This window comes from Crocodylus porosus, unplaced genomic scaffold, assembly GCF_001723895.1.
Source record: "Crocodylus porosus isolate Cpor-Errol unplaced genomic scaffold, CroPor_comp1, whole genome shotgun sequence".
Classification (NCBI taxonomy): Eukaryota; Metazoa; Chordata; order Crocodylia; family Crocodylidae; genus Crocodylus; species Crocodylus porosus.
Window position 1 is genome coordinate 105,172,839 of NW_017728886.1, and position 15,492 is coordinate 105,188,330.

Consider the following 15,492-nt stretch of genomic DNA (forward strand, 5'->3'; position numbering starts at 1 on the left):
CAGGCTACTGTGGTCACCTGTGGCCAGCTGGAGCCAGCCCCAGTGGTCGGGAGCTGGCTTCAGCCTGACCTGGATGTTGGCAGGTCTGGAGCACCCTTCAGAGATGGACAGCACAGCCTTGGCAGCCGTGCAGCACTGCGGTGGCAGAGAGTGGCACTGGGGTACAAATAGGCTGCCTGAGCTGCTGTGTGGCCTGTGGAGGGGGACATAGTGGCCTGGTGTGTCCACAGGCTGCCTGCACGTGCCCCAGGGCTCCAGACTGTTGGCAGTCTTTTAATGCCCTGGGGCTGGGGCAGGTATAAGCCTGGCTCAGGGTTCCCAGCCCTGGGGCCATGGTGAGGCTTACCCCTAGTGGCAGCATACATGCATTACTGTGCAGTAACTAATCAGGAGTAAATTGCTACTTATATTTGCAGATTGCAAATTTACTCATGAGTAGAGCAGTTTACTGTTCAGTAAGCAAGTGCATGTGTAGATACGCAGGCTTACTGAGCAGTACAAATACTTTGCTGCAAAGCATCTCATATAGACACACGCTAAGAGGTCTATATATAGAAAGAGCACAAGCTCAGTTCTCTTCATCCTGCCATGTCTTCCCTTTTTTCTGTCCCTCTTGTGGCCTGAACTTCTTTTTACACATATGATTCAGGCTTTCTGGCTACCTGTCTGAACTGTCTCGCTTAATTTTTCTTCTGTTTAGATCACCTTTCCCTGTTGCTGTGCGTAATCTTTCTTATGTGATACTGTAACACCTGGCTCTAAATTAAGCAACAGGAAGAACAAATTAGATTACAGAAATGTGTCATAGGATCAAACAAGACAAAATTTCTAACTGGAGAGCACCACACAATAGATTATGTATGGACATAGATCTATTATTGTAAGAATACAAATATATCATCATCAGATTATAGATCAGGATAAGATTACAAAATGTACTGTGCTGAGGGAGATCAGTCCTAACTAACATTACAAAACAATGATAAGTGATTTCACAAAATAATCAAAAGTAACAGTACAGCATGGGTTAGTGAGATAATTTCTCAGTTTCTTAATTGATTGTTTTTTGAAGTCGGTAGTTCTAGGAAAACAATAGAATTCCTAACAGAGGAAGTAGTTTGGGAAATAGCAATTGATGTAGTAAATAGTAGCTGTACCATAATTAAATTGAAGGTTTGTAATGAAGGCACCAAATAAAAAAAATAGTACTGTGGCACTGTACTTAATCATAGAAAAACAGAAGTCTTTTGAAGAGGGTATGTAGTCCAACTTCTGCTAAAGTTAAGATTGTTTGTGTCTAAGCAATCCTAAGCTATTTGCCTAATGTGCAAATAAATATTGGTAATAGCACACTAGTTGAGTTTATTAAAAAAGTGTAACTTCAGAGATAAAAAGTCTTTTCCAATGGCTAACCTAAATCTTTCTTGTTGCAATTTAAACCCATGACTTCTTGTTCTGACCCTCTGGACACAGATTAGCACTATTAAAATCAGGTGCTTTGTATTTGAAGACTTTTCAAATCCATCATTCTTCTGTTCCCTGGATCTATTAGTTCTTCCAACATTTTCTCATAGGTCATGTCATGTGTTTTAGATCTCCAATAATTTTTATTACTCTCTCCAGTTTGTTCATATCTTTTTTAAACTGTGGCTTGACTGGACATAGTACTTCAGATGAGGTCTCACAGATGATAAACAGGGTGGAAGAATCACTTCCTGTGACTTGCACGTAACACACACAGACCCCAGAATCCTATTAGGTTTTTGCAACATTATTACACTGTTAATAATTCAACTTATGACCCACTATAACCCCTGTACCTATCCTTTTCTTCATTATGGAAGCCTAGAAAGCCAGTTCTAATTTTGTATTTCTGCACTTGATTCTTCCAAATTTTAGGCCTGTGTGAAGCGGCTAGTATTTGCTTTGGATTCAGATTTGTCCGATTCAGGGGACAGTGAGTCAATTTGGTGATTTGGACCACTGTCCTGATTCAATTCAGCCAAATCTCCATATCTCTGAATCAGCCAGCCAGGCCCATCCCCCCGCCCTCTCCCAGCCCACCAATGGCTGTCCCACCTGTCCCAGCTCCCAGAACTTGGAGAAAAAAAAGCCCTGGCTCAGGAGGTGCTGCTGGGCAGATGGGTGATCCCCGCTGCCCCCCACTGCCCCATACAAGCCCCCAAACCCCAACCTCCCACTCCTCCAGCCCCCTTATGGGTGCCCAGCACAGGCCAGCTCTGGCCCTTTAAGGAAAAAAAACCCTGAAGAAACCAACGGATGAACTGCTTCTGCTGGTGGGGGGTGATCCCACTTCCCCCCACTGCCCTGTGCCATGTGGGGGGCTCTGCACGAGCCCCTGAAGCCCTGAGGCTGCACTAGGAGTGGTGAGTCCTGGGGCTTTTCTCGACACTTTTTTTCCTTAAAGGGCCAGAGCCCCACCAGGCAGGGCAGCTGTGGGGGGGTTGGAGGAGTTGGGGGCTCATGCAGAGCCCCCCATACAGTGTGGGGCAGTGGGGGGCAGTGGGGATCACCCACCACCTGGCAGCACCCAGCGAGCACCAGGACTTTTTTTTAAAGTACAGAACTGAGGAGGACAGGAGTTGGGGGAGTGGGTGGGGGTCAGGAGGGCTGGGGGAGCGGGGTGGTTGAGGGGGATGGCAGGGGTTCCCCCATGGTCCTCTCCCCTAGTACTTACCAGCTCAGAGTGGCTGCAGCTCCCTGCTGCAGCAACCAGGGACTGCTCGAATTGTCAAAGCTTTGCCAAAGATTCGGAGAGCTTTAAATTGATTTGAATCTTTAAACTGGTCCTCTGATTCGATTTGGATTTAGAGATTTGGCCACTGAATTGGGCTGAATCTCCTCCAAATCAAATCATCACCTGAAGCTTCACACAGCTCTAGTAAATATAGTACTCTGGACTTGCTCTTACTGATTTTCATCGAATTTATTTCAGACCATTTTTTCAAATTATCAAGATCACTTTGAGGCCTAACTCTGTCTTCTAAAATTTCTGTTCTGACATCCTGCTGATGTTGTCCACAAATTTATAAAGCACACATCCAACTGTATCCTTCAAGTCATTAAGAGAGATGTTACATAATATGGGATCTAGGCCAGAACCCAGAGGAACTTCAGTTATTGTCTCATCCCAGTTAAACATCTAAGTCACCATCCTGCCTTGCCTTTTTTTTGATTTCAGTTAAGCATAGCTAAATACCTCTCAAGCCATGGACCTCTCAAACTCTTGGAGCATGATTATCCAAGTAATTATACACACAACTTCAAGAAGTTTTATTTAGATTGTATTTCTTTAACGTATTTTGGTCATATGATAGGAATTAGTGTCAAAAGCCTTAATTATATTGAACCTCCACTGTTCCCCACATCTACAATTCCTGTTACCCTGTCATAGGAGAAAATCAGGTTGATTAGGCCTGATTTATTCTTGACTAGTCTGTGTTGGCTGCTATTTATCCCCTTGTTATCCACTAGAGGTACTATTCTGTTCTTTCCTGCTCATTTAAATGTCCATTTTTTTGGATGTATACAGGGCTTTTTTTGTTAGTTTCATGTGCAGGGGAAGCCTATACCTGGACACATATCTGTATGTGCATGGATGACTATGTATGTATGTAGACTGGCAATAAGTATAGGAAGAGAGTTCCTATCTCTTCTGTCAAACAGGTAAATGGCTAGGTCACTCACCGAGGAAGATAGAGGTCCTGGGTTCTTATTCCTCCTCACCCAGAGGGGAGTTTGAACCTGAGCAACAATGAGAACAGCAACCCCCATGCTCCCTGCCTCTTTTTGTTTGTTCAAGTACTGTGTTAGTGGCTCAGCTTCAAAACGAGCACTGGATAATGGCCTGAGTAATAACTGACTTATGTAGTAGTTAAAATCCTATGCTTCAGAAGCAAAATAAATCCTGGTTCAAAACCTATCTTGGTGAGGGGGTCCCAAAACATAGGACCTCCAGCATCCCAACTGAGTGTCCTAGGTACTGAGCTGTGGGACAAAAGACGGGGTAGACACACACAACTTTTCTCTTTCCAAGGCTAAGTCTAGTAGTCATGGGTTCTATATGACTATTTTCAGACATCTGTGTCCTCAAGGGGTGGCACTAATGGCTATGGCTACTACTGTGCATGGTCAGTTAATATGACCAGGAAATAATAAAATGTTGCCCCAAGTGCTTAAAAATAGTTTGTTTGACAACATGTTTCTTCTGTGTATCAAGATTAGACGGTATATTATCATGTGAGATTGACTGGTCTGTAATTCTTTGGGCTCTCTTGTGTCTTATAGGCTCAGCAGTGCTATGCTGGCTAGCACTATGGACGAAAGGGACTTGGGGGTCATGATTGACCACAAGATGAACATGAGCCTTCAGTGTGATGCTGCAGCTAGTAAAGCGTGCAAAACACTGCCTTGCATCCATAGATGCTTCTCAGGTAAATCCCAGGACATCATTCTCCCATTGTACTTGGCCTTGGTGAGGCTGCAGCTGGAGTACTGCATCTAGTTTTGGGCTCCACAATTCAAAAAGGATGTGGAGAAGCTTGAGAGAGTGCAGAGAAGAGCCACACGCATGATTAGAGGTCAGAAAAACAGAACTTATGAGAGGCTGAGAGCCATGGGAGCCTTCAGCCTGGAAAAGCGCAGGCTCAGGGGTGATCTGGTGGCCACCTATAAGTTTATCAGGGGCGTTCACCACAATCTGGGGGAATGTTTGTTCACCAGAGTGCCCCATGGGATGACAAGGTTGAATGGTTACAAACTCCTCCATGACTGTTTCAGGCTGGACATAAGGAAGAATTTCTTTACTGTCCGAGCCCCCAAGGTCTGGAATAGACTGCCACAGGAGGTGGTTCAAACACCTACTTTGAACGCCTTCAAGAGACATTTGGATGTTTATGTTGCTGGGATCCTATGATCCCTGCTGACTTCCTGCCCTAGGGCAGGGGGCTGGACTTGATGATCTTCTGAGGTCACTTCCAGCCCTAGTATCTATGAATCTATGAGTCTCTCTCTCTCTCTCTTTCTTTTTTAAATGGGCACTGCATTGCCTCTGTCCAGTCCTTGGGACCTTAATGAACTCCATAAATTTTAAAAGATAATAACAAATGGTTCTACAGTTACTTGTAGCACTTCCTTGTGTATTCTAGGACAATTTTTATTAGACCTTGCTCATTTGAAAATGTCTATCTTATCTAAATAATCTTTGACAAATACTTTTCCTACTCTAGCCTATATATTCCCCTCACACTCACCGCCCACAACCCATCCTCACTGCTAACAATACTTATCATTTGAAAATTACAAATTTTGTGAATACTAGAGTAAAGGGGGTGTTAAAAAAACAGGTAGCAAGTAAAAAAGGTCCTAATGTGAAAAAATGAAAAAAGCATTCCTTAAAGTAAGTATAGAGATGCCATAATAATTACTGTAACAAAATCAAAGAAACCAAGCATGACACTGAATAAGAAAGGAAGCAGCTAGGAAAAAAGGGTTTAAGAAGGTTTTTTTTCTGCTAAACAATTATTCTTCAGATTATGGAAAAATAAACCCTAGTGAAGCCAATAAAAAGGCAAACAAAATCTAAAATGTAAATTAGAAGGCCATGAGAGGATTTGAAAGACAAATCAACAGATATTAAAAATAACAAAATATAATGTAGGGAGGAAGTCTTAAAGAGTACTGGTGAATCTACTGGATTATTACAGAATAAAGGAAGTAATTAAAAGGCAGCAAGAACTTTGGTGTGGAGCTGAATTATTCTTTCATCTCCAGTTTCACAGCAGAGGATGATGAGGTACTTTCAGTGACTAAAGGTAGGTTAATCTAAATGCCCATCTGTGCAGGTGTTCAGAGGAGTTAAATCAGGAAAAAAAAGGTGGGCTTAGTCTAAGTTAGTTCACCTAAGGAGAAGAACTCATTTAGATTGGAAATGGGTTAACCTGATCTATCAAATGCCTACACATTTGGAGAGCAACCCTAGGTCTGGGAAAGCCCAGCAACTCACCCTAGCCTCAGAGTTGTGTTTTTCCTAGTCCCCAACCCTAACTGGGCTCTTTTTAGCCCCTTAACCCCTCCACCCAAGACAGGTAACCCACTCTGTGGTTTCAATAAATCCCCCCACTACACCTGCTAGTCCCGCCCAATCCCACAAACATCCCTGGACCTGCCAACCCTTCCCATGGAATCACTAGCCCCCGCTACCCTGCAATCCCACCCACCCCTTCCTTCACCCTGAATTATTTACACCAAGTTCCCTGCATGGCTCCCAGTACCAGCAAAAGGCTTCATGCACTATTGCCAGTCAGTGTACATATGGCTTAAAGTAAGATGCATGAAGGTAAACTGGGTGTGGTGAATGGTTCTACAGTGTCAGAAAGAGAAACTTAACCTTTAGCATACTGTATCATATACCATAACATGGCATTGATTCTCAATAATTTATCTGCTCACCTGAAAATTCAACCCAAACTGTAAATTATGAGGTATGTGCAGACAGTGCATAAGACAGTGTGCAAGAATTTTGAAAAAAAAATGTATGCCACCTGACTTGTACCTGCACCTCAACTGATACCATGCCATACATCAGCATCCCCAGCTGATATTTATTGCATAGAATCATAGAAAATTAAGGTTGGAAGGGACTTCAGGAGGTCATCTAGTCCAAGTCCCAAGCTCAAAGCAGAATCATCTCCAATTAAATGAAATCATTCTAGCCAAAGCTTTGTCTAGGTGGGCTTTGGAAGCCTCCAAGGATGGAGCTTCTACCACCTCTCTGGGTAACCTATTCTAGTGTTTTACTACCCTCCTAGTGAGAAAATTCTTCTTAATATCTAACCTAAACTTCCCTTGATGCAACTTGAGACCACTGCTCCTTTTTCTGTCATCTGTTACCACTGAGAACAATCTAGATCCATCTTCTCTTGAGCTCCCCTTCAGGTAGTTGAAGTCTGCTATTAAGTTCCCTCAGTCTCCTCTTCCCTAGACTAAATAAGCTCATTTCCCTTAGTTTTTCTTCGTAAGTCATGTGCCCCAGCCCCCTGACAATTTTTCTTGCCCTTCACTGAACTCTCTCTAATTTGTCCACATCCTTTCTGTAGTGGGGAACGCAAAACTGAACACAGTACTTCAGATGTGACCTCACCAGTGCTGAATAGAGGAGAATAATAATTTTCCTTGACATACTGGCAACACATCGATCAATGCAGCCCAATATGCATTTAGCCTTCTTTGGAACAAGGGCACACTGCTGGGTCATATTCAGCTTATTTTCCACTGTAACCCTCAGGTTCTTTTCAGCAGAGCTGCTGCCCAGCCAGTCAGCCCCCCAGCCTGTACCAGCGCTCTACTGTTCTATCCTAACTGCAGGACTTTATACTTTTTCTTGGTGAACCTCATGAGATTCCTTTGGGCCCAATCCTCCAATCTGTCTAGGTCACTCTGAATGGTGTCATCTGCAAAGTTGCTGAAGGTGCACTCTATGCCAACTTCCAGGTCTTTGATGCAGCCATTGAACAAAAACTGGCCCCAGGACCAACCCTGGGACACTCCACTTGATACTGGTTGCCAACTAGACATCAGGCCATTGATTATTACCCTCTGAGCCTGATGCTTCAGCCAGTTTTCTATCCACCTTACAGTCCATTCATCCAACCCATACTTCCTTAGCTTGCCTGAAAGAATTTTGTGGGAGACTAAAAAAATTGCTACAATCAAGGTATACCACATCCACTGGTCTCCCCTGTTATCTCATCACAGAAGGCAATCAGGTTTGTCAAGCATGACTTGCCCTTGGTGAATCCATGCTGGCTGTTCCTAATCACCATCTTTTCTTCCTCCAAGTACGTAGAAATGGATTCCTTGAGGATCTGCTCCACATTTTTTCCAGGGACTAAGGTGAAGCTGACTGGTCTATAGTTCCCTGGATCCTCCTTTTTCCATTTCTTAAAAATAGGCACTATGTTTGTCCTTTTCCAATATCCAGGACCTCTCCTGATCACCATGAGTTTTTAAAGATGATGGCCAATTGATCTGCAATCACATCAGCCAACTCCCTGAGCACCCTCGAGTGTATCCCATCTGGCCCCATGGACTTACAGATGTCCAGCTTTTCTAGGTAGTCCCTAACCTGTTCTTTCACTACTGAGGGCTACTCACCTTCCCATTAAACAATGTTGCCCAGTGAAGTAGTCTGGGAGCTGACCTTACCTGTGAAAACTGAGGCAAAAGAGGCACTGAGCACTTCACCCTTTTCTGTATCCTCTGTCACAAGTTTGCTTCCCCCATTCAGTAAGGGACCCACACTTTCCCTGATCCTCCTCTTGCTACCAACTTACTTGTGTAAACCCTTCTTGTTACCCTCCACATTCCTTGCTAGCTGTGACTCCAGTTGCACCTTGGGCTTTCTGACTTCATCCCTAGATACCCAAGTAATACTCTTATATTGTTGCCTAGGTATTTGTCCAAGTTTGCACTTCTTATAAGCTCCATTTTTGTGATGTAGTTTACTGAAGAGTTCCCTGCTAAGCCAACCTGGTCTTCTGACATACGTCGTAGTCTTTCTGTGCATGGGATGGTTTATTCCTGTACTCTCAGTAAGGCTTCTTTAAAATAGATCCAGCTCTTCTGTACTGCTCTCCCGCTCAGTCTGGCTTCCCAAGGACTTCTGCCCATGAGTTCTCTCAATGAGTTAAAGTCTACTTGTCTGAAATCAAGGGTCCTTGCTCTGCTGCTCTCAATCCTTCCTTCCCTCAGGATTCTAAGCTCAGTCATCTCATGGTCACTGCTGCCCTAGTTGCCATCCCCACCACATTCCCCACCAATTCTTCCCTGTTTGTGAGCAGCAGGTCAAAAAGATCATGGTCCCTAGTTGGCTGCTCCAGCACTTGCACCAGGAAGTTGTCCCCAACACTCTCCAGAAACTTCCTGGATTACCTGCACACTGCTGTATTGCCCTTCCAGCAGATGTCAGGGTTATTGAAGTCTCCCATGAGAAACAGGGCCTATGATCTGGAAACTTCTACTGGCGGTTTGAAAAAACTTCATCCACTACTTCCTCCTGGTCTGGTGGTCTATAGCAGACCCCCACCATGACATCACCTTTGTTGCTTTACCCTCTGACCCTAGCCCAAAGACTCTCAACAAGCCTATCTCCAGTTTCATACTGGAGCTCTGAGCAATCATATGGCTCTTTTACATAAAGTGCAACTCCTTCTCCTTTTCTTCCTTGCCTGTCCTTCCTGAACAGTTGGTATCCATCCATGGCAGTGCTCCAGTTGTGCAAGCTCCCACCAAGTATCTGTTATTCCAACCACATCATAGTTCTGTGACTGCAAGGACTTCCAGTTCTTCCTGCTTGTTTCCCAGACTCTGTGCATTTGTGTATAGGCACCTGAGGTAACTAGTTGATTGCCCTGATTTCTCAAGGAAGTATGAGAGCACCTCCCCTGTGGCCCCCTCCTGCTTGCTCTTCATCCAAGTCCCTGGCATCCCCGCTTACCTCAGGGCTTTGCATAAAGCTGGATGTATTACTGGATGAAAACTTTGTTGCATGCATTAATGTCTTGTAGTGTATGTTGCCAATCACTGAAGTCTGCACAGTACAAGAAAGCAAGATGAAACCAGGTCATATACTTAATGTAAAAGCTTAACTGGATTTTTATCTGCTCCTAATCTAACATAATCAGGGTTGTGAAATGCTCTGTAATCTACACTAGAAATAATGGTATGCACCAGAAAAAAAATACTAGAATGTAAATAAATGGATTCAGTGTCTTCTGTTTTAAAAGTAGTGGGGAGGTCATATATGTACTATATGTTCTGTCAGTTGCAATATTTATTCAGTGTGTGCCTATTATATGACTATAATTGAAATTCCAGTTCTTTTTTCTTCTTGGGCCCAGGTAAGAGGATACTTGGACCCTTTTCTAAAATTTCTTGTAGTAATGGTTTATAAGCGGGGTGGGCAAAATATAGCCTGTGGGCCAAATTTGGCCTATCAGGAAAATTCCATCTGCCTGTGGGGCCCCTCTGTAAGCCCGCTGTAAGCCCTGGCCCTTGCTGTTCCTCTGCAAGCCGGCATGTCCATGAAGGAGGTGCAGCTGTGGTTGCTAAGCAATAACGCCCCACCCTAGCCTGGCCTGGCCCACCCCAGTCCTGAGCCAAAGGGTGCTAGAGACACGAAGCCTCATCCTGGCAAAGCCTGTGCCTGACCTTCTGCCCCCCTATGGCTGTTCCCAACCCTTCCTGCCTGCAAGACTGGGTATTAAGGTATGGGCCCCACTTGGCTGGGACCAGAGACTCCCATTGAGTGAAAGGGAATAGAAGCACAGGGAGCTGAAGTGCATGAGCTGTGCACTATGGGGCCAAGTTAGGCTGATCCCACACACTGCAGGAGCACAGGAGCTGCGTGCAATTGGCTAGGTGGGGCTAGTCCTGCACACTGCTACCATGTGCAGTCAGGGACTAGGGCAGAAGCTGTGTGTTATGGGCCTGGGTGGGACTGACCCCACATGCTACTGCCACCTGTAGCCAGGGATTGGTGTGCGAGTGCAGGGAACTGCATGCTGTGGGTCCAGGTGGGGCTGGCATTGCTTGCTTCCACCACACACAGCACCAGGGACTTGCACACTCTGAGGACTTGGAGGACTCCCCACCCCACACACACAGCCACCCACACTTTCCCACCCCCCACCATACCTCCAAATACACCCTCCCACAGCCCCTGCACACACTTCCACCCCTACCATAACCCTCTACATATCCACATCCTCTGATAGCCCTCACCCTAACCAGATACCTTCACCCATCCACCCCATCCACCCCCACACACCCCATCCACCATACCCATACCCCCATCCACACCCCATGTGCACACACACAATTCCCCAAATGCAAAGCCCTATATACCCCATCACCCCACACACAATATACAAGAGTAAGACTGTATTTTGAGCTATTGTGCAATTGCCTCTAGATACACTATGCAAACACACATAAATCAGGACAAAATATTTTTTAAATAAAAGAAATTATAATAGATGTTTGATTTTTTTTAAGTATATGATTGGGTTTTTGTTTTTCCAGTTTTAAGATAGCAACCCCCACTTCCCAAAAGGAGTACTTCTGGGGCAAGAAGGGACTTCTGTTGGCAAAGATCAGGGTTTAGGGGCAGGACAGTTGGTCCCAAGATGGCATCAAAGGGCAGGGCTACCCTTGTGACTCTCAACAGTCACCAAAACTTGTTAAGTAGTCCTCCAGCTGAAATAATTTCCTACCCCTGGTTTATAAGGTGCTAATTTAGAATGGAGTGGTGTCTGGAGGTGAAAGATGTTGGTATTACAGCCAGATGGTATACATTTTTTTCCCCAAAATTCTCACACAATCCAGACCAGGTCTGCAGGTACCTCGTAGTTTACAGTTTAGGCTGAACTTTAAGATGAACAGATAAAGTATTGATAACTGAGTCCAACTGCTGTGTGTAGAAGGGGCTTCATCTGTAGAAGTTCATGTGTGAGGGCCTGATCCAGGGTCAGCTGAACTTAAAGAAAAGATCCCACTGATTCAGGCATTGCATGAAAATACTTCTTTGAAAACATGTCCCACAACTTCTTTGTGGGATAAGAAGTAAAGCCATTGCTGTGTGTGCACTAAAAAATCAGTTTACTAATGCACACTTTTATGATAAATATTCCACTCAAATTGGTGACTAGTGTCTTACCTATCAAACTTCATCAGGAAAAGAATATTTATAATAAACCATCACTATCCTTAGTATAGTTTCAAGATGCATCTTTTGTTGCTATTTCAGTTGTATTTTTGCTGAAGGTAAAACCGATAATAATGATCTACTTACATGGCCCGTTCTCTGTATATCTGTCATATTAAAGTCCATGCTGTTTGTTTATCATGAAGTGATCTATAACTCTCTATTAATTTAATTATACTAAAAGATCTTAAAAGCCTTGGGCTAAGTAACATGTCAATTACAAATGAGTTTAACTTGGAATAAATATAAATTTAATACTTGTAATTTATTGCTTTAAATATAAACAAAGCCCTCACTATGACACAATCTATTATTAATTGCTCCAGTGCCCCAAGTCCAATTAAGCAAATCCATTTACATTTCTTCAGAGGAAGTCAATGCTCATTTCTCAAAGGAAGTGCAAGGAGGCTACCTTTTCACTTCTTTCAACCCCCCTGATGCAACAAAGCACTTCAGTATTTAATGAAGTGTATCATTTGTGGGGGAGGGGCTGCTGGTGACTTGGGAGGTAGAGCCATGTGGTAGGGCTCCTATTTCTTCAAGCAAACTTAATTTCAATGAAATGTCTTGGTCAAGTGCAATTATTCTTTTAAATATGAATAATTACAGCATGTTTTCCCATTGACAAGGTCTCAGTATCTTTTAAATAATAAAAAAGCAGAAGTGTTTTCATGTAGTTAGATAAAAAATTTAAGAAAATATATTACTTATAATTGTATTTATTAAAATGGATAAACAGATTTTTTTTTTAATGTGTGAAAATGCTTGCGTGTATATGTATATATATCAAAGTCAGCTGCTGAGCTGAGTCCTGGTACTTTACGTTGGGGTAAAATTGTACGACCATGTTATAAAAAAGAGGGTTTATAGTGGAAATCCTGACAACATTAACTGTGGTTATGCCATCAAAGTAGAGCATTTAAATAGAAACTAAGTGTGTGCATGTAAGCACATACACACACATTCAAACAAGCATACCGAAATTCATTCTGCTATGAATATCTAGTTAATTTTTTTTTTAAAAGAATTTGGAATCAAAGTTAGGAACTGTTCTCATACAACATTTTAAAATTTGCACCCATTTTTTATGTCCCTAAACATCAATGTTCTTTACAAAAACTTAAGAAGTGGCATAGCAACCTGGATTAGATAAAGCATGGGACAGCTTTATTACTTTTGTTTTGCAGAGGGAGTGTCTACATCCCCTCAGTGTGGCCATTCTGAGGAACACCATGCCCTTTTCAGGTATGTAACCTCCTGAAATGGAAGCCACATAGACACCTTAGTGTTACACTCAGCATGTGTCACCACATTTTCCTGGAATAAAGTGACACGTTACTTCTGCTTCTGGACAGTGCTCATGGAGCAAGCCCATTGTGTCTTGGTATGGTGCCAGAGTTCACAGAACAAGTAAACACAGATGGGAACAGCATCTGAACCTCCCAACTTCTGGTTCTGAAGTCAGGCCTGTAGACAACAGTCACTCAGCTAAAGAGAACAGAAGAATACTGAACACCTTTACTTCTCAACCATAACAAGTTGCTAACAAGGTCCTCACGAGGTGAAGAAGACTTGCTCTTAAAAAAAATATATTTTCTTCAGATGGTGGTTAAAACCTTTCTAAAATTGGTGGTGTTGCTCAATACAATGTCTCCAGAATTTTCAGATGGACTGTAAATGAAAATTAATGCAAAAAATGGAGACTACAAAAAAACACATTGTTCTTTTGGGCATGCAATTTCCAGAGGGCACATACATTTTATTGGATCTGAAGCATTGAGCTTTATCAGACAGATGAGAACAAATGAGACTTAGGGATGGCATGCCACCAATGTCTCCAGCCTTATGGGAAAACAGAATTGGGTTAAGGAGGGAGGATTGGCAACAGTAATAGTATAAAAGTGTATCATCAAAGGATGTCATACTAGCGAGGGACTGTAATTCTGTTGCATTCCGATGAGGTTGAAGCACCTAATGTTCTTGGAGTAGTTTGACAAGCTTACCCTTTATGCTAGGCCAATGTCTAGCAGTGCATTTATGCTTTTCTCTGTTTTGTTCCCTTTTATATGTAAAGTATTGGAGAAATAACTTTCTCCTTTAATTTATCTGTCACAGCAGTGTTGCCAAATAGAGAGTATAACAAATAATACCTTCTTCAAAAGGAAAATCACACTCCTAATCCATCTCTGTGGTTATGCATTCAATCATATAGAAGTTTCACAGTTCAGTAGGAATGAGCATACAAAACATTTTCATTGGTATTTTTTTCATCAAGGACTATGTAGCAATCAACTTGGGACATACCTTTAAGGGCAATATATTTTATTTCCATGCACAATGTGTTATTTCAGTATAACTGGGCATATTTACATGAGATGCTAATTGTGCGACAGCCTAATAACACTGTGTAGTAGTGTGCAGGGAAAAACTGTGGGCACTGCTGCACATTGATTTAGTACTTGGTTATACAAGTACTAAACAATGCACCGTAACTATGGCACATTAATGAATGTGTAGATATGCCCACTGAGTTTTAAATATTATGAAGTATCAACATGTGTTTCTATCTCTTGATAGAAAAGAACCAAACAAGTGGGTATAAGTCACAATTTTTGTTCTTGAAGATTCCATGTTTGAGAAACAATGAAGGCAAATAGAAGTAGAAGTCTAAATAAAAACCCTTACACTAGGTACAGTATGTACATCTATATGTGTCACCTGTGTGACCTAATTTTCAAAGAACTGAGAACCTAAAGCTCATGCCTTTGAAAATAAGGCCATTTTTTATTGCCAACCTTTGGAAGTAGGTTCTTACATTAATTTTAAGCTTGTGTATTTGAAAATGTTGGCTTGAAGTTGTTTCAGGTATGCTTATGCTGAGAGAACAGGTCATTGATCTTTCTTGGTAAATTTTGTTTGTATTTCCACAAACTGCTACAAACCTAAAGATTTTGTCCTGATTCTTATTTACAATAAGGTGCCTTTCCTCTGTGCTGGCAACAAAAGAAGAATATGATCCACTTTCGCACAGAGCTGCTTAAAGGAGCCTGTGTGTAAATGAAAATCAGGGTCTTGGAGAAGGAAAGGTCAATAAATACAGTTAGCAAGAGAACAACATCCAAGTTTCTGGTGCTGTTTTGTTTCCTGCCTTCACCCTAAATTCCTGTAATTTTGGAATACAAAAAAAAATTCTATACAGTGATGTCATTTTGAGTAGCTTGATCAATTGTTTTTATTATGGTTCTTGGATAAAGCAACATATTTGCCCCATAACACCTCATTCCATCTACATTGTTTGATAATTAAAATGTATAGTATTCTTGAGACAGATAGAAAAGCATATTTTAGTGCTCCTTTTTAGGTATCATATCTTAATGAAATAGCACACACATATATAGATGCATATACTAGAAGATATTTTAGTATGTGAGAGGTGATCTTGAGTCTGAGCCAGCGTGTATCAGAGAGATGGACTTTAAGTGGAGCAGAGGTAAGACAGAGCAGATTGAGCCATAAAATATTCACACACACACAAAACCCACATCACAAATAATTGAATTAAGCAATAACAATGCAGACATGGGGCATTTCTGGGGATTAATGACTAGCCCGGAGAGTTGATGGTCCAAGGTGGTCATCAATTCCCCAGGAAATGTCCTGTGCCAAGGTCATTGTTGCTATTATAATCCTTTTTTCCCAATAAAGTA